This window comes from Cupressus sempervirens, chromosome 2 (genome assembly GCF_028749045.1).
Source record: "Cupressus sempervirens isolate cs-2001-9-10 chromosome 2, ASM2874904v1, whole genome shotgun sequence".
Classification (NCBI taxonomy): Eukaryota; Viridiplantae; Streptophyta; class Pinopsida; order Cupressales; family Cupressaceae; genus Cupressus; species Cupressus sempervirens.
In genome coordinates, this window is record NC_143119.1 from 415,480,064 (window position 1) to 415,495,950 (window position 15,887).

Here is a 15,887-nt window from a genome sequence, read left to right on the forward strand (position 1 = left end):
GAATACATGTTCGTGCAGCTATGTTCGTGATAGCAAGGTGTAGAGATTATTCTAGAAAGATCATTGTTGTGAAACGTGTAGTATAATTTACTAACAGTCGACTGGGTTGAGGAAACATGTTGATTATCATTGTAAATGTACTATTTGTATTGTAACATGTGGAAACCTTAATGTAATATTTGTAAGGATGCTTATGAAGGTGTGTATGTCTTAGTAATGTCCTATGTAATTAAATGTTCATTGAGGAAGCTTTTACTGGACGACCTAATTAATTATTTGTGTGGGTATAAAGGAAAGTTGTTTTCCTTGGTTGGGAGGTATCATGTATGCAATGTAAGCGGTTAGTTGATTTGAGCTTGAAGGCTGGATGATCAGAGCAGAGCAAAGATTGAGTTGCTTGAGCTTCAAAGGAACTGTTTTGGCTTTTTCATCCTGATGTTTATCTTCACAATTGTTGGAGCATTTAGACAGTAGGTCTATTTGTTTCTTTATTAACCTTTGACATGGTTTGAACCTTCTAACAAGGTTTCAAGGTATAAAGTTTCTGCTAATTCTGTGATCTTTGATCAGACTTGTAGTCAATCTTGTATTGGTCAATAATAACCTTCTTTAGTTCTGATGTATGGAGGAATGATCAACTTTATTCTGATCTGAATTAGTTGTATCTCTGCAATATAATCACTGGATACTGTTGCTTGAAGGAGCAGACTGAAATGTACTTGTGTGTCCCTCAAACTACAACAATAACCTACCTATATATCATCACTAAAGGGCATGTCCCTCAAAGGGACATGTCCCTCCTTAATTGGCATGCATCTCCTTTCTAGAAGTCGGCCTCTAGAAGTCGGCGATCTGCAAAGTAAAACATGTTAATTACTAACACAATGTGTTAGATTAGTAATGAACATTAACACATCCTTTAGAAATTGCCAGCTTCACAAAGGAAAGTGTAAGACTTTAATGCCAATTGTATGATATTCAAGGTGAGAAGATGAAGTGCTGACTGCACTTTCAGACCTGTAGGATTATCGGGTTACATACTTAAACACTCCCTCTTAACCTGATAATCATACAGAGAGATATCATATCTAGCAACATCAATACAAATAAATAAGCAAGAATTAATACTCTATATTTGTCTGAATCTTCTTAGTACGAGGTACCATAGAACACATGATACAATGTCATATTACTAAACCTGTGATATGACAAATCACTGCTACTAGTGATAATATACAGGATAAATCTGAAGGCTAATTTAATCTCTTCATTTATCCAAGTTGTGACTCATAGAAACTAGTATTTCTATATCACAACAATCTACCAAAATATAGGATAAACCCGGAGAATGCTAAAATTCTTCCTTTATCCAAAATTGTGACTCATAGACATAGCAATGTCAACATCACAATATGATCTAAAAATTATCTAGATCTTACAGTAGAACTCTACTGCTTAGCAAATTATCTAAGAGATCGTCATCTCGCATAATGTCTTTTATTCAAGTGTTCATTATCTCAGAGATCGTCACCTCTTTAAATAATGAATACAATTGGTGGAGTCCATAACAGTCAATAGCCTGACAAAATAAAATAAAATAATTTTATTAAAAAAGTACAAATGGATTACAACTCAACCATACCAAGTCTCCTCCTGAAGTTTTCTATCTTCACTCTAGATAGAGGTTTGGTGCGTATATCTGCTGTCTGATCTGCAGTACAAATGTATTCTAATTTTATAGAATTCCTGTCTACCATATCTCTTACATAATGGTAAGGAATTTCAATATGCTTGGACCTGTCGTGGAAAACTGGATTCACTGAAAGCTTGATGGAACATTGATTATCGCAATGAATAATCATAGGATTCATGGCTTGCCCAAATAATCCTACAAGTAACTTCCTTAGCTAGACTGCTTCTCAAGAGGCCATCGCTGCTGCAATGTATTCGGCTTTTGTAGAGCTTTGAGCTACTGATGACTGCTTTCTGCATATCCAAGATATCATAGCTGATTTTAAACTAAAACAACATCCTGAAGTACTTTTTCTGTCTTTAACACTTCCACCCCAATTTGAGTCGGTGAATCCGTGCAAATCTAAAGCAACCTTCTCATATTTGAGTCCAAAATTAAGAGTGCCTTGTAAGTATCTCAAAATGTGCTTAACTGCAACTAGGTGAATCTCCTTTGGCTCACACATAAACTGGCTTAAGGCATTAACAACATAGCAAATATCCGGTCTTGTATTTACTAAGTACATAAGGGACTCAATCCTCTGTCTGTAGAGAGTCGAATCTAGTGAAGGTGATTCTACTATTGCTTCCTTAAGTTTATGTAGGTTAGTCTCCGTTGGAGAAGATGCAGGTTTGCAATTCCACATTCCAAATTTCTTCAAAATGTATGATGTATACTTCCCTTGATTAAGTATGATACTGTTAGAATTTTGCCGCACTTCCAGTCCTAGGAAGTAATGGAGTCCCAAATCTTTCATCTCGAATTCTCTAGTTAGACCTTTCTTGCACTGATCTATGAGATGATCATCATCTATTATTAGTAGATCATCGTCATACAGTATCAAAATTACCATATCATCTTTTATCTCTTTTATAATATAAATTTGGATCGGCTTCATTCTTGGAGAATCCTAAGCCGGTGAGATACTTATCAATTCTTTCATACTAGGCCTTGGAAGCCTGTTTAAGCCCATAGAGAGCTTTCTTGAGCCTGCAACAAAAGCATTAGGATCATGAGTTTCAAATCCTTTAGGTTGCTCCAGACATACTTCTTCTGTAATCTTTCCATTTAGGAATGCTGTTTTTACATCCATCTGATGTACTTTCCATCCCTTTGATGCTGCAATTGCTAAGACTGCTCTTATAGAGGTATATCTGGCAACAGGAGCAAAGTTTTCTTCATAATCAATCCCTTCCTTTTGAGAAAATCCTCTGGCTACAAATCTAGCTTTATACTTTTCAATGCTATCATCAGCAGCATGCTTTATTTTAAATATCCATTTGTAAGAAGCAACAGATTTTTCTTTAGGTCTTGGAACAATTTCCCAAACATCATTTTTCATAATAGATTGGTATTCTTCTGTCATAGCTTCTTTCCAAGCTATACGTTTAATAGCATCAAAAGGATTAGTTGGTTCTGTTTTGGATAAATCGCTCATGTTTGCTGTATAATTAGAGAATCTTTTAGGCCTTTTGCTTTTTCCAACTGTTCCGGAAGGTGCAGCAAAGTCTTGAGCTATCTCGACTGTTTCAATGGCCCAAAGTGGTCTTTTCTTTGAATTTTGATTTTCTTCAAGATTCATATTTTGAATTTCATCTTCAATTTCTTCTAAGTTCTCCCTTTGGGACCTAGATTCACTATTTCTTTCAGAACTAGATAAAGGAGAAGGTTCTTTAGAACTTAGGGCTCTTTTGAATGCAAGATCTTCTTCAAAAATCACATCCCTACTAAGTTCAATACTTTTTGTCCAAATACGAAAATCCTATATGCCTTAGATGTTTCATTATATCCTACAAAAATACCTTTCCTCCTAGAGGGTTCTAACTTGGTTCTCTTTTCTTTTGGAACATGGATGTATACAGGGCACCCAAAAATCCTAAGATGACTTATATTAGGTTTGACCTTAGTAAATACCTCTTCAGGAGTTTTATCTCTAAGGTAAGAATGCAGGCTTCTGTTTTGAATATAAACAACAGTACAAGAAGCTTCTGCCCAAGGGTAATATTCTAGATTTTGATAAAAAATCATAGCTCTAGCAGCTTCTATAATTCTTCTATTCTTTCTTTCTACTACCCCATTTTGTTCAGGATTATAAGGAACAATGTACTCCCTCTTAATCCTTGATTCTTTACAAAACCTTTTAAACAAGTCTGAGGTATATTCCCCTCTATTATCAATTCTAAGGGTTTTAATTTTATGCCTTGAAAGATTTTTAGTTAATGTTTTGAATTCTTTTAACCTCTTTAGGATGTCTTCTGATTCTTTGCATTTTAAGAAGTAAATCCATGTTTTCCTAGAGAAGTCATCTATGAACAAAATATAATACCAGAATCCTCCAAGAGAAGGAACAGACATAGATCCACATAAATCTGAATGAATTAATTCCAAAACATTATTTGTTTTCCTAGTACTATCATGAAATGGACTTTTGGTGTTCTTACCCAGGGCGCACCCTTTGCATATGCTTGAGTGGTCTTTATAGGTCTTGAAACTTAGATGCCCTAATCTTCTGTACCATATTTCATTTATGTCTGTAGCTTCATGAATTAAGGCTTGAATATGTCGACTAGATTCTGTATTCAATTCATACAAGTATCCTTTTCTCTGACCAATCAATTTCGCTTTCTTGATTGAGGAGTTATTTGCCCAAGTTAATACTTTGCCATCCACGAATGCAACATTATGCCCATCATCTTCAAGTGCTGTAATTGAGATTAGATTTCTTTTAATTCCTGGTACGTAGAGTACACCTTTGAGAAGAAGAGTATTTCCTGATCTTAGTTTCAAGGTGCAATTTCCAATTCCTTCAACGGAGTGTGCTGAAATATCACCAATGGTAACTTCACTGTTTACCTTCTCTAATGGAGAGTCTAGTGTTTCTTTGTATCTCCTTATACGTCTAGAAGATCCACTATCAATTACCCATGCTTTATTTGAAATTTCATTTGATAGTGAGGAGTACAATACACGATTCTCAGACCATAGGTATCTTTTTCCCTAATAACATTTGTACAGTTTGCTTGTTGTTTGGAATTTTTAGGACAATTAGATCTATAGTGTCCAAATTTTTCACATTTGAAACACTTTATTTTAGATAGATCTTTCTTGGGTTTCCCATTCTTTTGATTTCCCTTTTTCTTCTTGAAATGCTTCTTTTTGCCTTTATAGGAGTTTGTATTAAGAACATGAAGTTCTTCATCTTCTGTTTTTAGTTTCTCTCCTTTTCTTTAGTTTTCTAGATTCTTCTTGAAGACAATTGTTCTTAAGTCTGTTGAAGTCAGGAAGATTATCGCTGGCACTTGTTCCTTGTGCAAGTCTCCCATGAATCTGGTAATCCATCTATAGCCATTAGTGTTAATTCTGTATCACTAATAATGGTTCCTATATTTGATAGTTCATCTCTAATGCCGACAAACCTTAGAAGTAAAAATTCATGGATTCTCCTTTCTTTATTTGAATGAGATTTAGTTGCCTTTTTAGTGCTAGAACCCTAGTTGCATTGTTGACCTCATATGCATTTCGTAATGCATTCATCATATCAAGTGCAGTTTGATGTTTTGTAAGCATTGGTACGAGATCATTTTTTACTCCATCTAATATGATTTGAATTGCTTTCCTATTTCCTTTGCTTTAGATGGATTCATGAGGTTCAACTGGCAGTTGTTTGGATGCTTTATCAACGAATTGTTTTACATCATTCTCTTCAAGAATCATCATGATTCTGAATTTTCAGGCCTCAAAGTGTTCTTTACCATCAAACTTGTCCTCGGGTCTGATTGTGTATGCCATTGAAGATAGAAGATAGTGGCTAGATATATATGAAGTCTGATAACTGAATTTTGCAGAGCCTAGGTTCGACAACCAGAGCTCTCATACCATGTAAAGTTTCTGCTAATTCAGTGATCTTTGATCAGACTTGTAGTCAATCTTCTATTGGTGAATAATAACCTTCTTTAGTTCTGATGTATGGGTGAATGGTCAACTTTATTCTGATCTGAATTAGTTGTATCTCTGCAATATAATCACTGGATACTGTTGCTTGAAGGAGTAGACTGAAATGTACTTGTGTGTCCCTTAAACTACAACAATAACCTACCTATATATCGTCACTAAAAGGCATGTCCCTCAAAGGGACATGTCCCTTCCTTAATCGACATGCATCTCGTTCCTAGAAGTTGGCCTCTAGAAGTCGACGATTTGCAAAGAAAAACATGTTAATTACTAACACAATGTGTTAGATTAGTAATGAACATTAACACATCCTTTAGAAATTGCCGGCTTCACAAAGGAAAGTATAAGACTTTAATGCCAATCGTATGATATTCAAGGTGAGAAGATGAAGTGTTGATTGCATTTTCAGACCTGTAGGATTATTGGGTTACATACTTAACACAAGGTCTCCTAATAGGGATTTGTCCTTTGACAAGGATTGTTGTATTGAATGCATTGTAATTGGCTCCTAACGATATCCCATCCTTGAAGAGCACATGATAGGGATTTGTCCTCTGACAAGGATTGTTGTACTGAATGCATTGTAATTGGCTCCTAACAATATCCCATCCTTGAAGAGCACATGATTATATTGGGGGAGGGGGGAGGGCGGAGGGGGGGTTGAATCAGTATAATAATAACTTTTCCAAATTTAAGACTTTTATCAAACAATAATTTCAAATACTGGAATAAACAATTATGGACATGAACAAACTAACATAATGCTTACATGGAAACTCAATATGGTAGAAAACCATGAAAGATAATTGCTTTATATAGAAATTTGTTCTTTTACAATGTTTTGTAGGCTTTGACCTACTAGAGGCTCTAACCCCTATGTTTAGGAGCACCGAATCACTGCAAGCTCCAACTCCCACACTTCGCAGGCACCAACTCACCGGAAGCCCCAACTCCCACACTTCACAGGCACCAACCTACTGGAAGCACCAACCCCTGCTGCTGTCTTCGTGAGCACCAACCCACTGTACACAGCTTCTTTTCCACCATGGCAATGTTGCTTACTCAATTGCTGATGGATATTTTTAGCATACAATTTCTCTTCTTATATTTGTTTAGATCTTTTAACTTCAATACACACCCACTCCCTTTGTTCTTATTTTTCTTTTAAGTCATTATCTTAAATATAAAGATTTTCATTTAATCAACAAGTGCACTTTGACACACACACACACATATCAGATTTATAATCTGAATTATTATTTTTTAATGCTGCTCTCATCTCTTTTGCATCACTTTTCTTCAATATATATATTTCAGATTAAAAAATCTGAATATATATATGTTTCTTTATTTTTACTCTTTATTTTTATATTCTTCTTAAGTCTGCTCACTTCTCACATTTTTAAACTTCATAATGTACTCTTATTTATATATCTCTATTTCTAAAAATCATGTCTTTTAAAATGAAAATACATCTCTCCTTAAAACATGAAATATTATTTTTATTTAATCATTCATTTTAATGAATATATCTCCCTTCTACTGAGCAGTGTAAGTCTTTCTAATGCCCGCGTTAATTTTGATTGTATCTTCATATACTCATTGCACTATTAGAGTAAGTTATTTATTACTCTAGTTGTTTTAGCTCTCTTAGGTGCATATAATTAATATTTTATATTAATTATAATGCGCAAACCTAGTTTTCTTTCCTTTAGGGTTTCGTTCACCTTAAAAGGTTGAACTTTTGTATTTTGTTTACATAACTTAGAATACATTTTTCGCTCTCACATTCTTGAGAACTTCTAAGCTTTGCTTTTTCCATTTTTTGGCTTCTCTTCATTGCAAGATATTTGCATGTAGGTGTTCTTGAAGATTTGTGAAGTTGGTTTTCTCAACTTCTACATGGTATCAGAGTGGACCTATTGCTTCCTCGTTTGAAGATTCTTGAAGCCACGATTTGGAGTCAGAAACCCCAGCTATTTCAGAGTTTTTTTCTTCAAAAGGGTGAAGGGCGAATTTTTGGGGCACTTTGGGCTCAAATGGACACCGCCATTGGATCCGGAAGGCCGTTTGCAGTTAAAATTCATAAAAAACTTGTTGTTTTTGGCCTTCAGGTGTCTGAAAATTTTTTTTAGCCCCCCAAGAGGTCGTACAGGCACGTTTTTTGAGGAAAAAAAGGTGGTTTTTGGGCCGCTCTGCCCATTGGCCACCCCATGGCCATCGGAGTGTCGCCTGCGCCTAGCCACCACCCTGTTGCAACCGGCACGCCACCTAAGGCACGGGCACAGCCCTGCCGCCACCAGCGGGCTGCCCACCAGCCACCTCTGCCGGCCGAGCCACCACATGCTCCGCCTCAACCCTGTCGCCACCAATGACGTCGTCGCCTGCTATGACTAGTCGTTGATGTCACATCCCGGTGGAGACGTCAACAATTTTCGACGCGATGTCATCATTTCTCGGGCCGACGTCATCAATGTACGTGCTGACATCATCAACCCGACATAGTTTGTTGACGTCATTTTTCGGCAGGATGACATCACTTTTCGTTTGCTGACGTCATCAATCCGGCTCTTGGATTTTTTTCTGGCGACGACCTGGTGACGGTCGTACGGGCGTCAAATTTAAGCCCGTCTCTGTAATTTTCCAGTGAGCTCTTGTTTTGGACCTGCAGTCGGTTTTTTGCTCATAACTTGAGTATACGGATGTATTTTTGCGATCCGAAAGAAGCTCCGGATAGCTGACTCAGAGACGGAGACAATGGTGCTGGTTTTGTTTGATTCCGAGTTCGTTTGAGCTTCCAAATTTGGTGTTGAAGTAGAGGCTTCTGTTTTCCTCCTCTCTGCATCCGAATTCCAGGTTCTTTTCTTAGTTTTTTGTGTTTTTCCATAGTTGTTGCTTTGGTTTTGGGGGATATTTTTATTCATTGTGGGGGGAGCATTTTCTATTCTGTAATTTGCTTCAGAATCAGACTCTTCTTCCGTCTTTTGTTTCTCTCAATGTTGGATCATTCTGTGATCCGGTTCACGCCGCACAACTATCACACCTGGAAGACACAAATGACTAGGCTTCTCATGTCAAGAGACTTATGGTCATGCCTAGATGCGAACCAACCTATTCTGCAACGCTCTTTTGAGGTTTTTCAACACAGAAACAAAATGGATGAAGCCATGGGATTGATTGCATTGAACATCTTTGATAGTCTATTGTTTCACTTGGATGGTTTGACTACTCCACGAGCTTATTGGCTCAAATTTCAGACTTTGTTTGGCCAAGTGAATGAGTTTCAGGCACTTCAACTTGATGCAGAGTTGACTTCTTTGACACCTGACAGCTTTCCCACCATTGAGGACTTCTTGATGAAGTTCAAATCTTTATGCATAGTCTTGCAAGGATGTGGTAGAAACAAAACAGATCATGAGTGTATTTTTTTGATACTCTCAAAGCTACGAGGACAGTATTAGATCTTTTCTTCCACTTTCTACTCCACTATGGATGCCTTGGGTAACAGACATCAGATGCCTTCTTTTGAGATATTCTGTGACAGGTTAACTCGTGAGCAGTCCAAGCTCACTTAGATGGATTCACTTACAGGTTCACCATCACAGGCATTACTTGCCAAGGATACACAGGAGCAGAAGCCGAAGCAGATATCTGATTCCTCTTCTCAGCACTCTACTGGTCCATCCTCTTCTTCTAGGAAGAAGGAGAAAAAGAAGACTGAGACTCCTTCCTGTTCTTATTGTCAGAAAGGAACTCATGATGAGGCACATTGTTTTCAGAAGAGATTTGATGGCTATGAGAAACAGATTGTAGATTTGCAAGCTCTTCTTCAAAAGAGCTCTATTTCATCCCCATCCTCTTCTACCTCACAGGGGTCTGCCTTTCAGTCTTCATCCACCTCTTCGACATCTTCACTGTATTTTGGACAGGGTCATGCATTACGGGCTTCCATTGCATTCCCTTCCCAGGTCCCTTGGATATTGGATTTAGGTGCTTCTCACCATATGGCATCTTCTCAAGGGGTCTTCTCCTCTATTGAGGCTTCTTTGATTCCTCATATTCTCATGGGGAATAACACTGCTCTAATAGTCTGCAAGAAAGGTTTAGTTTGCATTCAGGATGGCTCATTCGATGATGTATTGTATGTTCCATCTCTCTTTGCAAACCTTCTCTCGATGTATCAGATTACACACAGTGGATTAGGGAAGACAGTTGAGTTCACTGCAGATTCAGTCTACATTCGAGATAGTGCAACATGAGGCCTTATTGCTACAGAGATGGTTGATCATACCACCCATCTCTACACCTTCTCGCACTTTGGTCTACCATCTCCATCATCGAAGCATACTTTTCTTTCGCGAGAGCATCATGTGGTGTAGTCAAGACACGTGAACCTTCGTATTGTTCCTGAGATCACCACACCACATCCCGTTGAAGTCTTTTCTTCTTCAGCTTTGTCGGACCCTCCAGCTCCACTCATCGAGCCTTCAAGAGCACTTGTTGCGGATTCTACATAGGATGTTCATCTCCTCTTTCATGACAGTGTCAGCACACCTGCATTGGGGATTCCTTTTCAAGATCCTCATGTCTACTCCTTTGAGCATCAGTTAGGCCTTCTGTCATTCAGTGGTTTCCTTGTTCTGTGTCCTTGTTTCTTTTGCATTGGAGTTCCATTGGTTTGTTCATTTCTACAGGGGCTTCCTCATTTTGGGGGGGCTTTGATGTCTCATCTCTCTCTCATGGGGGGGTTGTTTATGGTTTTGAGAGTCTCTTGAGCCATTTTCTTTTTGTTGTTTTTTCATCTCTTTTTGGAGAGGGATTTTTCCCACTGGGTTTTCTCCTTTGTCTCCGGTTGACAAAGATTTCCTTGTATTGGGTACTTGATCAGGCCTTGTTGTCGGGACCCATTTTCCTGCTTTCATAGCTTTGCTAGGTTAGCTTCCTCCTAAGCTTCGCTTAAGGGGGGGTGTTAGAGTAAGTTATTTATTACTCTAGTTGTTTTAGCTCTCTTAGGTGCATATAATTAATATTTTATATTAATTATAATGCGCAAACCTAGTTTTCTTTCCTTTAGGGTTTCGTTCACCTTAAAAGGTTGAACTTTTCTATTTTGTTTTCATAACTTAGAATACATTTTTTGCTCTCACATTCTTGAGAACTTCTAAGCTTTTCTTTTTCCGTTTTTTGACTTCTCTTCATTGCAAGATATTTGCATGCAGGTGTTCTTGAGGATCTGTGAAGTTGGTTTTCTCAACTTCTACATGCACTTCATTTCAATACCAAACTTTATTGATAGGCATTTTCTCTCATACTTCCATCCATGATTGTTGATTTTTCTGTAGCAACCATCCTTATGGTCTAACCAACATTTACCATCTCTGTGATGTCAATCGGCATATAGTTCACTGACTCAGAGATTGTTATCGAGCCTTCACAAATACAAGGATATTTCTCTTTGAAAATGTATGTTATAGTTTATCATTTTTGGTTTCTGGACTTGGTGGGCCATCAAATGCATATACTCGGACTTCCATCTCTGAATGGGAACAATACATCGCTATTTATAAATCCCTTCCTTGCTGTTTTATGTGTCCATTCTGTTCTCTGATTTTGATACCTTGCATATATTTTACTCAATATATGTATCGCAACCTTTGTCTTACGTGTCTCATACAATTTGTCCTTCATATGATGTCTTTCATATTCCAGACTTCTCTGAGCATAATTTCGTCCCATCATTAGCAAAAGAATATGATTTGCTCTGTCCAAAGAGTCTTGACTTCCCGAAATGATATCTCTACATCTCACTTTATCGCTGCTTACATATATGCTTAGATGTTTTCTTTTCAACCGTTCCTTTGTCTTTTAATTGCTCCTTGTCTGAAACTACACATGTTCTATCTCTTCACCATTTGCTATCCTTTTCACTTCAGATATATTAAGTGCTTCCATTAATTGCTGCATGTCTTTTATGAGGACTCATTTGTTTGATACTTTTGTATCACCATCACTATCTTGGAGAATCAACTCTATTGAAATATGTGTATCACTCCTTGGTCTTTCGTATTCTAGTCTCCTTACTGCAATTCATTACTATGTACTTATTGGCCTTCATTTGCTTGTAATAGCTGGTGAATATGAAGCTAATTCTCTGATTAAAATGTCATCTTTCTATGGGTCTGTATATACAAATTTCTTGCCATCATTGTGTTTTTGCAGAGAATATTTTTATTTAATTGATTTGTCAGATATTTCTGTTGTTCAATTCTTGTGGTGAACACAAAGACATATATCCATATTATCTTTATATTTTGATAACATGTCCTTTTGTTGCATATTATTAATCAATCTATGTACCACATACTTGGAATTCTTTCAATGACAACTTCATTATGGTACCTTTGACATTGATGGTGGTTGTACTAACAATCTTATCCTTGCTAGTGAAGCCCTTTGACATCAATGACAATTCTTCCATCAATCCTTTCATAAGATAAGATAAGATAATATTATTAATGTCCAACAAAAGACCACAAAGGGTCTATGGGACTGAGAGCATACAAACAAGAGAGTTGACAAAAGCAGGAGCACCAAATGGTGTTCGAGAAAAAGCGAGAAGCAAGAGCAGAAAAGCCAAGGCAAGAACTAGGGGTCCTTCCTTGGAAAAAAAAAAAATCAATCACAAAAGGGTATAATTGTAGGCGATCAAGAGCCTGGGATCGTCTCTGAGAAACATTGGAGGAGTGTGACTGCTTGGAAAGACTGGTGCAATGTTTGATAGATCTGGAGTTGAGTGATACTGGACAACCTTTTCACACCTCGTGGTGGAGACAAGGGGGAGAAAAAGGCCTGTGATGAGCTGATCAGAGAAATGACATTGAGGTAGTAGTGATTGCAGGGTATGATCGTAGAGTTGGGTGGCCTCTCGAAGGTAAAGTGCAAGGCACCGTTGGTCAATGTAGCTGAAGAACGCTGAAAGAGAGAAACAATCTCTGAATAGGTAATAAAATCTCCCTCTAATCTCATAGTAGATAGGGCAACAAAAAATAAAGTTAGTCTCAGTCTCAACCTTCGCCAAAGTACACAGTTGATAGATCCAGTCATCTTTATCTATATGGTGGTTAGTCTGGGCCCGAAGATGGTGGGAGCCAACTCTAAAGGAGCCCAAAGAGATACGTGGGGCATGACACCAACGTTGAGATAAGTAGATAGGGTGAACAATCTTATGGATGGCATCCCCACCAGGGTTTTCCTAGTTAGCAAAATCATTGTGTTATGGTGTATGGTTTTCTCTCGTTGTGCATCATCATTTTAATTGTTGGAGAGATTTATAAGTTTGGATTAAAGTTTAATTTGTCACAACTGATTCAACCCCACTTTCTATTGTGTGTGGACTTTACTCCTTAACAAAGATACCTAAGGACTTGTCGACTAGTGAGGTGTACCAACATTGTTGTAAGATTGCTCAGGGAATATTGCACTTCCCTCTAGGATTTGTTCATTCTTAAGCCCAATCATGATAGTTATACGTGAAATTCACATCTTGTACATCTATTGTTTTCTAGTTTGCAATCTTTGTGAAATTATGGTAGTTGCAAAGGGAGTCTCTTTGGAATACCTGTAGTAATTGCACTTGCAACATTGGTGCTTAGCATCACAGCATATAGTAACATCTATGCCTCTAGGATAATATGCAATTGTCGGTTCCTATGCACAATCTTTCCTCAATGAGTTACTAGCCGAGAAGATTATGTCATGGTATGAGTATATGGGCCAAAAATGAAAATCTTGTAGAGGGTTCAGGTGGTTGTTCTTTTGACTTTTGTGAACAATGCCTATACAAAAAGCAAAATGCCATACATGATTGCATGTGTATTCTGGGTATGTAATAGCAATCACAATGTTGAATTTAACTTTCATAGTCAAAATCACATATCCTAGTGAAGAGTTGTGGAGCTGAATCATAACCGAAATTAATTATAACATGCCTACACAGACATGAAATTCCGAGCACACAATTCGTGCCCGTTAATGGTAATACACAAGGATGTCATTGACAAATACAATAGTACCGAGCACACAATTTGTGCCCGTCAATGGTAATACACAAGGATGTCATTGACAAATACAATAGTAGTACCAGACAATATGAGCTCAAACATATACATATAGCCAAAATACATGATTCATACAACTAAATGGAAAATCAAAAATAGCATTATCAGCAAGAATGATATACCATAAAGATCCAAGTACAAAGTGAGCAATAGCTAGAAGCCCATGCTTGGGTTATTGTAAGATACATGAGATGCAATGACTTGCATAAGAGCATGTAATATGACCTCTGATCAACTTATGTTGCATAAGGGTGATGCTCCATATAGCATTTTTAAAATGAGATTACGAATTTGAAGCAGAGCGTCCGAGTTTGGTGCTCTACTATGATGCAAGAGTTGCACAATATTTTTAGCATGTTGATCCATCATGGATTTGGGCATTGTATTTTGCATGGGGATTTGGGTGCCACATTTAATCCACGGTTTTCTCCCATGATTTTGTAAAAACACTCATGGTTTCCAATTTTTAGTTTGGGCTTTCTTTGTCATCAAAGGGAAATGGGTGTAAAAAAACCTACTATATCAAAGAATCAAATCCCACAGGAGACCATGAGGGAAAAACATATATAGGAGTAAATACTAAATGGAGAGCAAAAATGTTTATAGCTCTGCTGAAGACTAGCTCTCATCATTTGCGGTGCGAAACAGGTAGATGGTTGATAACTAAGGAAGAACGGGGAAAAAGGATCCACCTTTACTGCAACATGGGAGTCGTAGAGACATAGCAACATTTTATCATAGAGTGCCCAACATACAATGACATCTGTTCCTGCTATGTGGATATTTTAGAAGCCGACAACTTAAGTAATTCATTTGAAGAAACATAGCTGGACAGAACGGCAAACGTAGTGATCAAAACTCATTGTCTAAGAGTAGATTTAAATACCTTACAAATTGCTATAGGTTTTTGGCACCCTGTTCTGAGATGTGCGCTGATGAGGGGGTCCAGTACAATGCTTTAGCCTCTTGAATGTCATTAAAATCTTTTATTCATTCATTCATATCATGGATGGAGTTATTGTAGACTGTAAATTTTGTGTGGGGTTGGGTAGCTGTAATATCTCTAGACAGAGTTGCTGTGATACGGGGGCTGAATACTCTTATTGTAATCATAATTGCAATATTGTTGATGACTGAGTGATATGTTAAAGCTCTTTTTGTTGTTGGGTTTCATCTCAAAAGGGTTTTTCTTGGAGTAAATCATTGAATCATATCTGTTCTATGTGATTGCATGTTGTTCCATATATGTTTCATCTTTTTGAAATTTCTGGATCTTGGTTTGATTTGTATGATGCATTTATCTGGCTTTTTTTCATAAAGCGTAGCTGACTTCTTTATGTGATTTGTTCTTTTACTTGTTAACTACCTTCTTGCTAAAAGTGTCTTACAATTATAACAGTTTCCCTGTCTCTGAATTTTTTGTGCTTTGTTGTTGAGACAAAGTCTCTTTAATCTGGGCAATATTATATTATTAAGTTCTATGCTGGTTCACCCAGCTGTCTGCTACTCAAAACGTTTATAGGTGGAGTACCATGGTATGTTGCTTTGTATCTCTATGGAGATGTTTTACTTTATAATAAACCACAATTAGGGTTGCAAGAGTTTATATCAAGATTGAGGGATTTGGACACTGATTTTCAGTGGGAAAAAGCTTATTTAGGCATGCATGCTTACACAGGAAACAGGAAGTCTGACAGTCAGCCACATTTTTAGTAACATGGACTTCCCTGCCTGCCCAAACACAATCATGTGTCCCTATGCTGGTTCTCTTGGCCCAGCTTCAAGGCATGTCCCTGGAGAGAATTTGATGATGGCATTTTAAGAAGAAGCTGCTCAGTAGAAAACTTGAGCAGAAACATGCATGGACACTTTTTTTCATGGTTCTTTTCTTAGAATGGAATCTGGAGGGAGTTGCACAAGAAGATGCAGATCTGGCTGTGTCAGGAGGAATCTGTGACTCTGGTGGTCTTTGCGGCTCACTATTTGGAAGGGTTTGGGCTTTAGTTTTCTGTTCTATATTTGTTAACTTCAAATCCTTAGCATCTGAGATTTTTTTTGGAGATTGTGTCTTGGAGAACCATTACTAG

The 15,887-nt window shown here is 37.5% G+C and overlaps 1 protein-coding gene across 1 annotated transcript in view; it reads left to right on the forward strand.

The window, feature by feature from the left end:
- Positions 1-15,887, forward strand: part of LOC149572867 (heat-inducible transcription repressor (DUF639)) — a 74,762-nt gene that overhangs the window by 33,862 nt on the left and 25,013 nt on the right. The gene's annotated exons all lie outside the window — the stretch shown is intronic.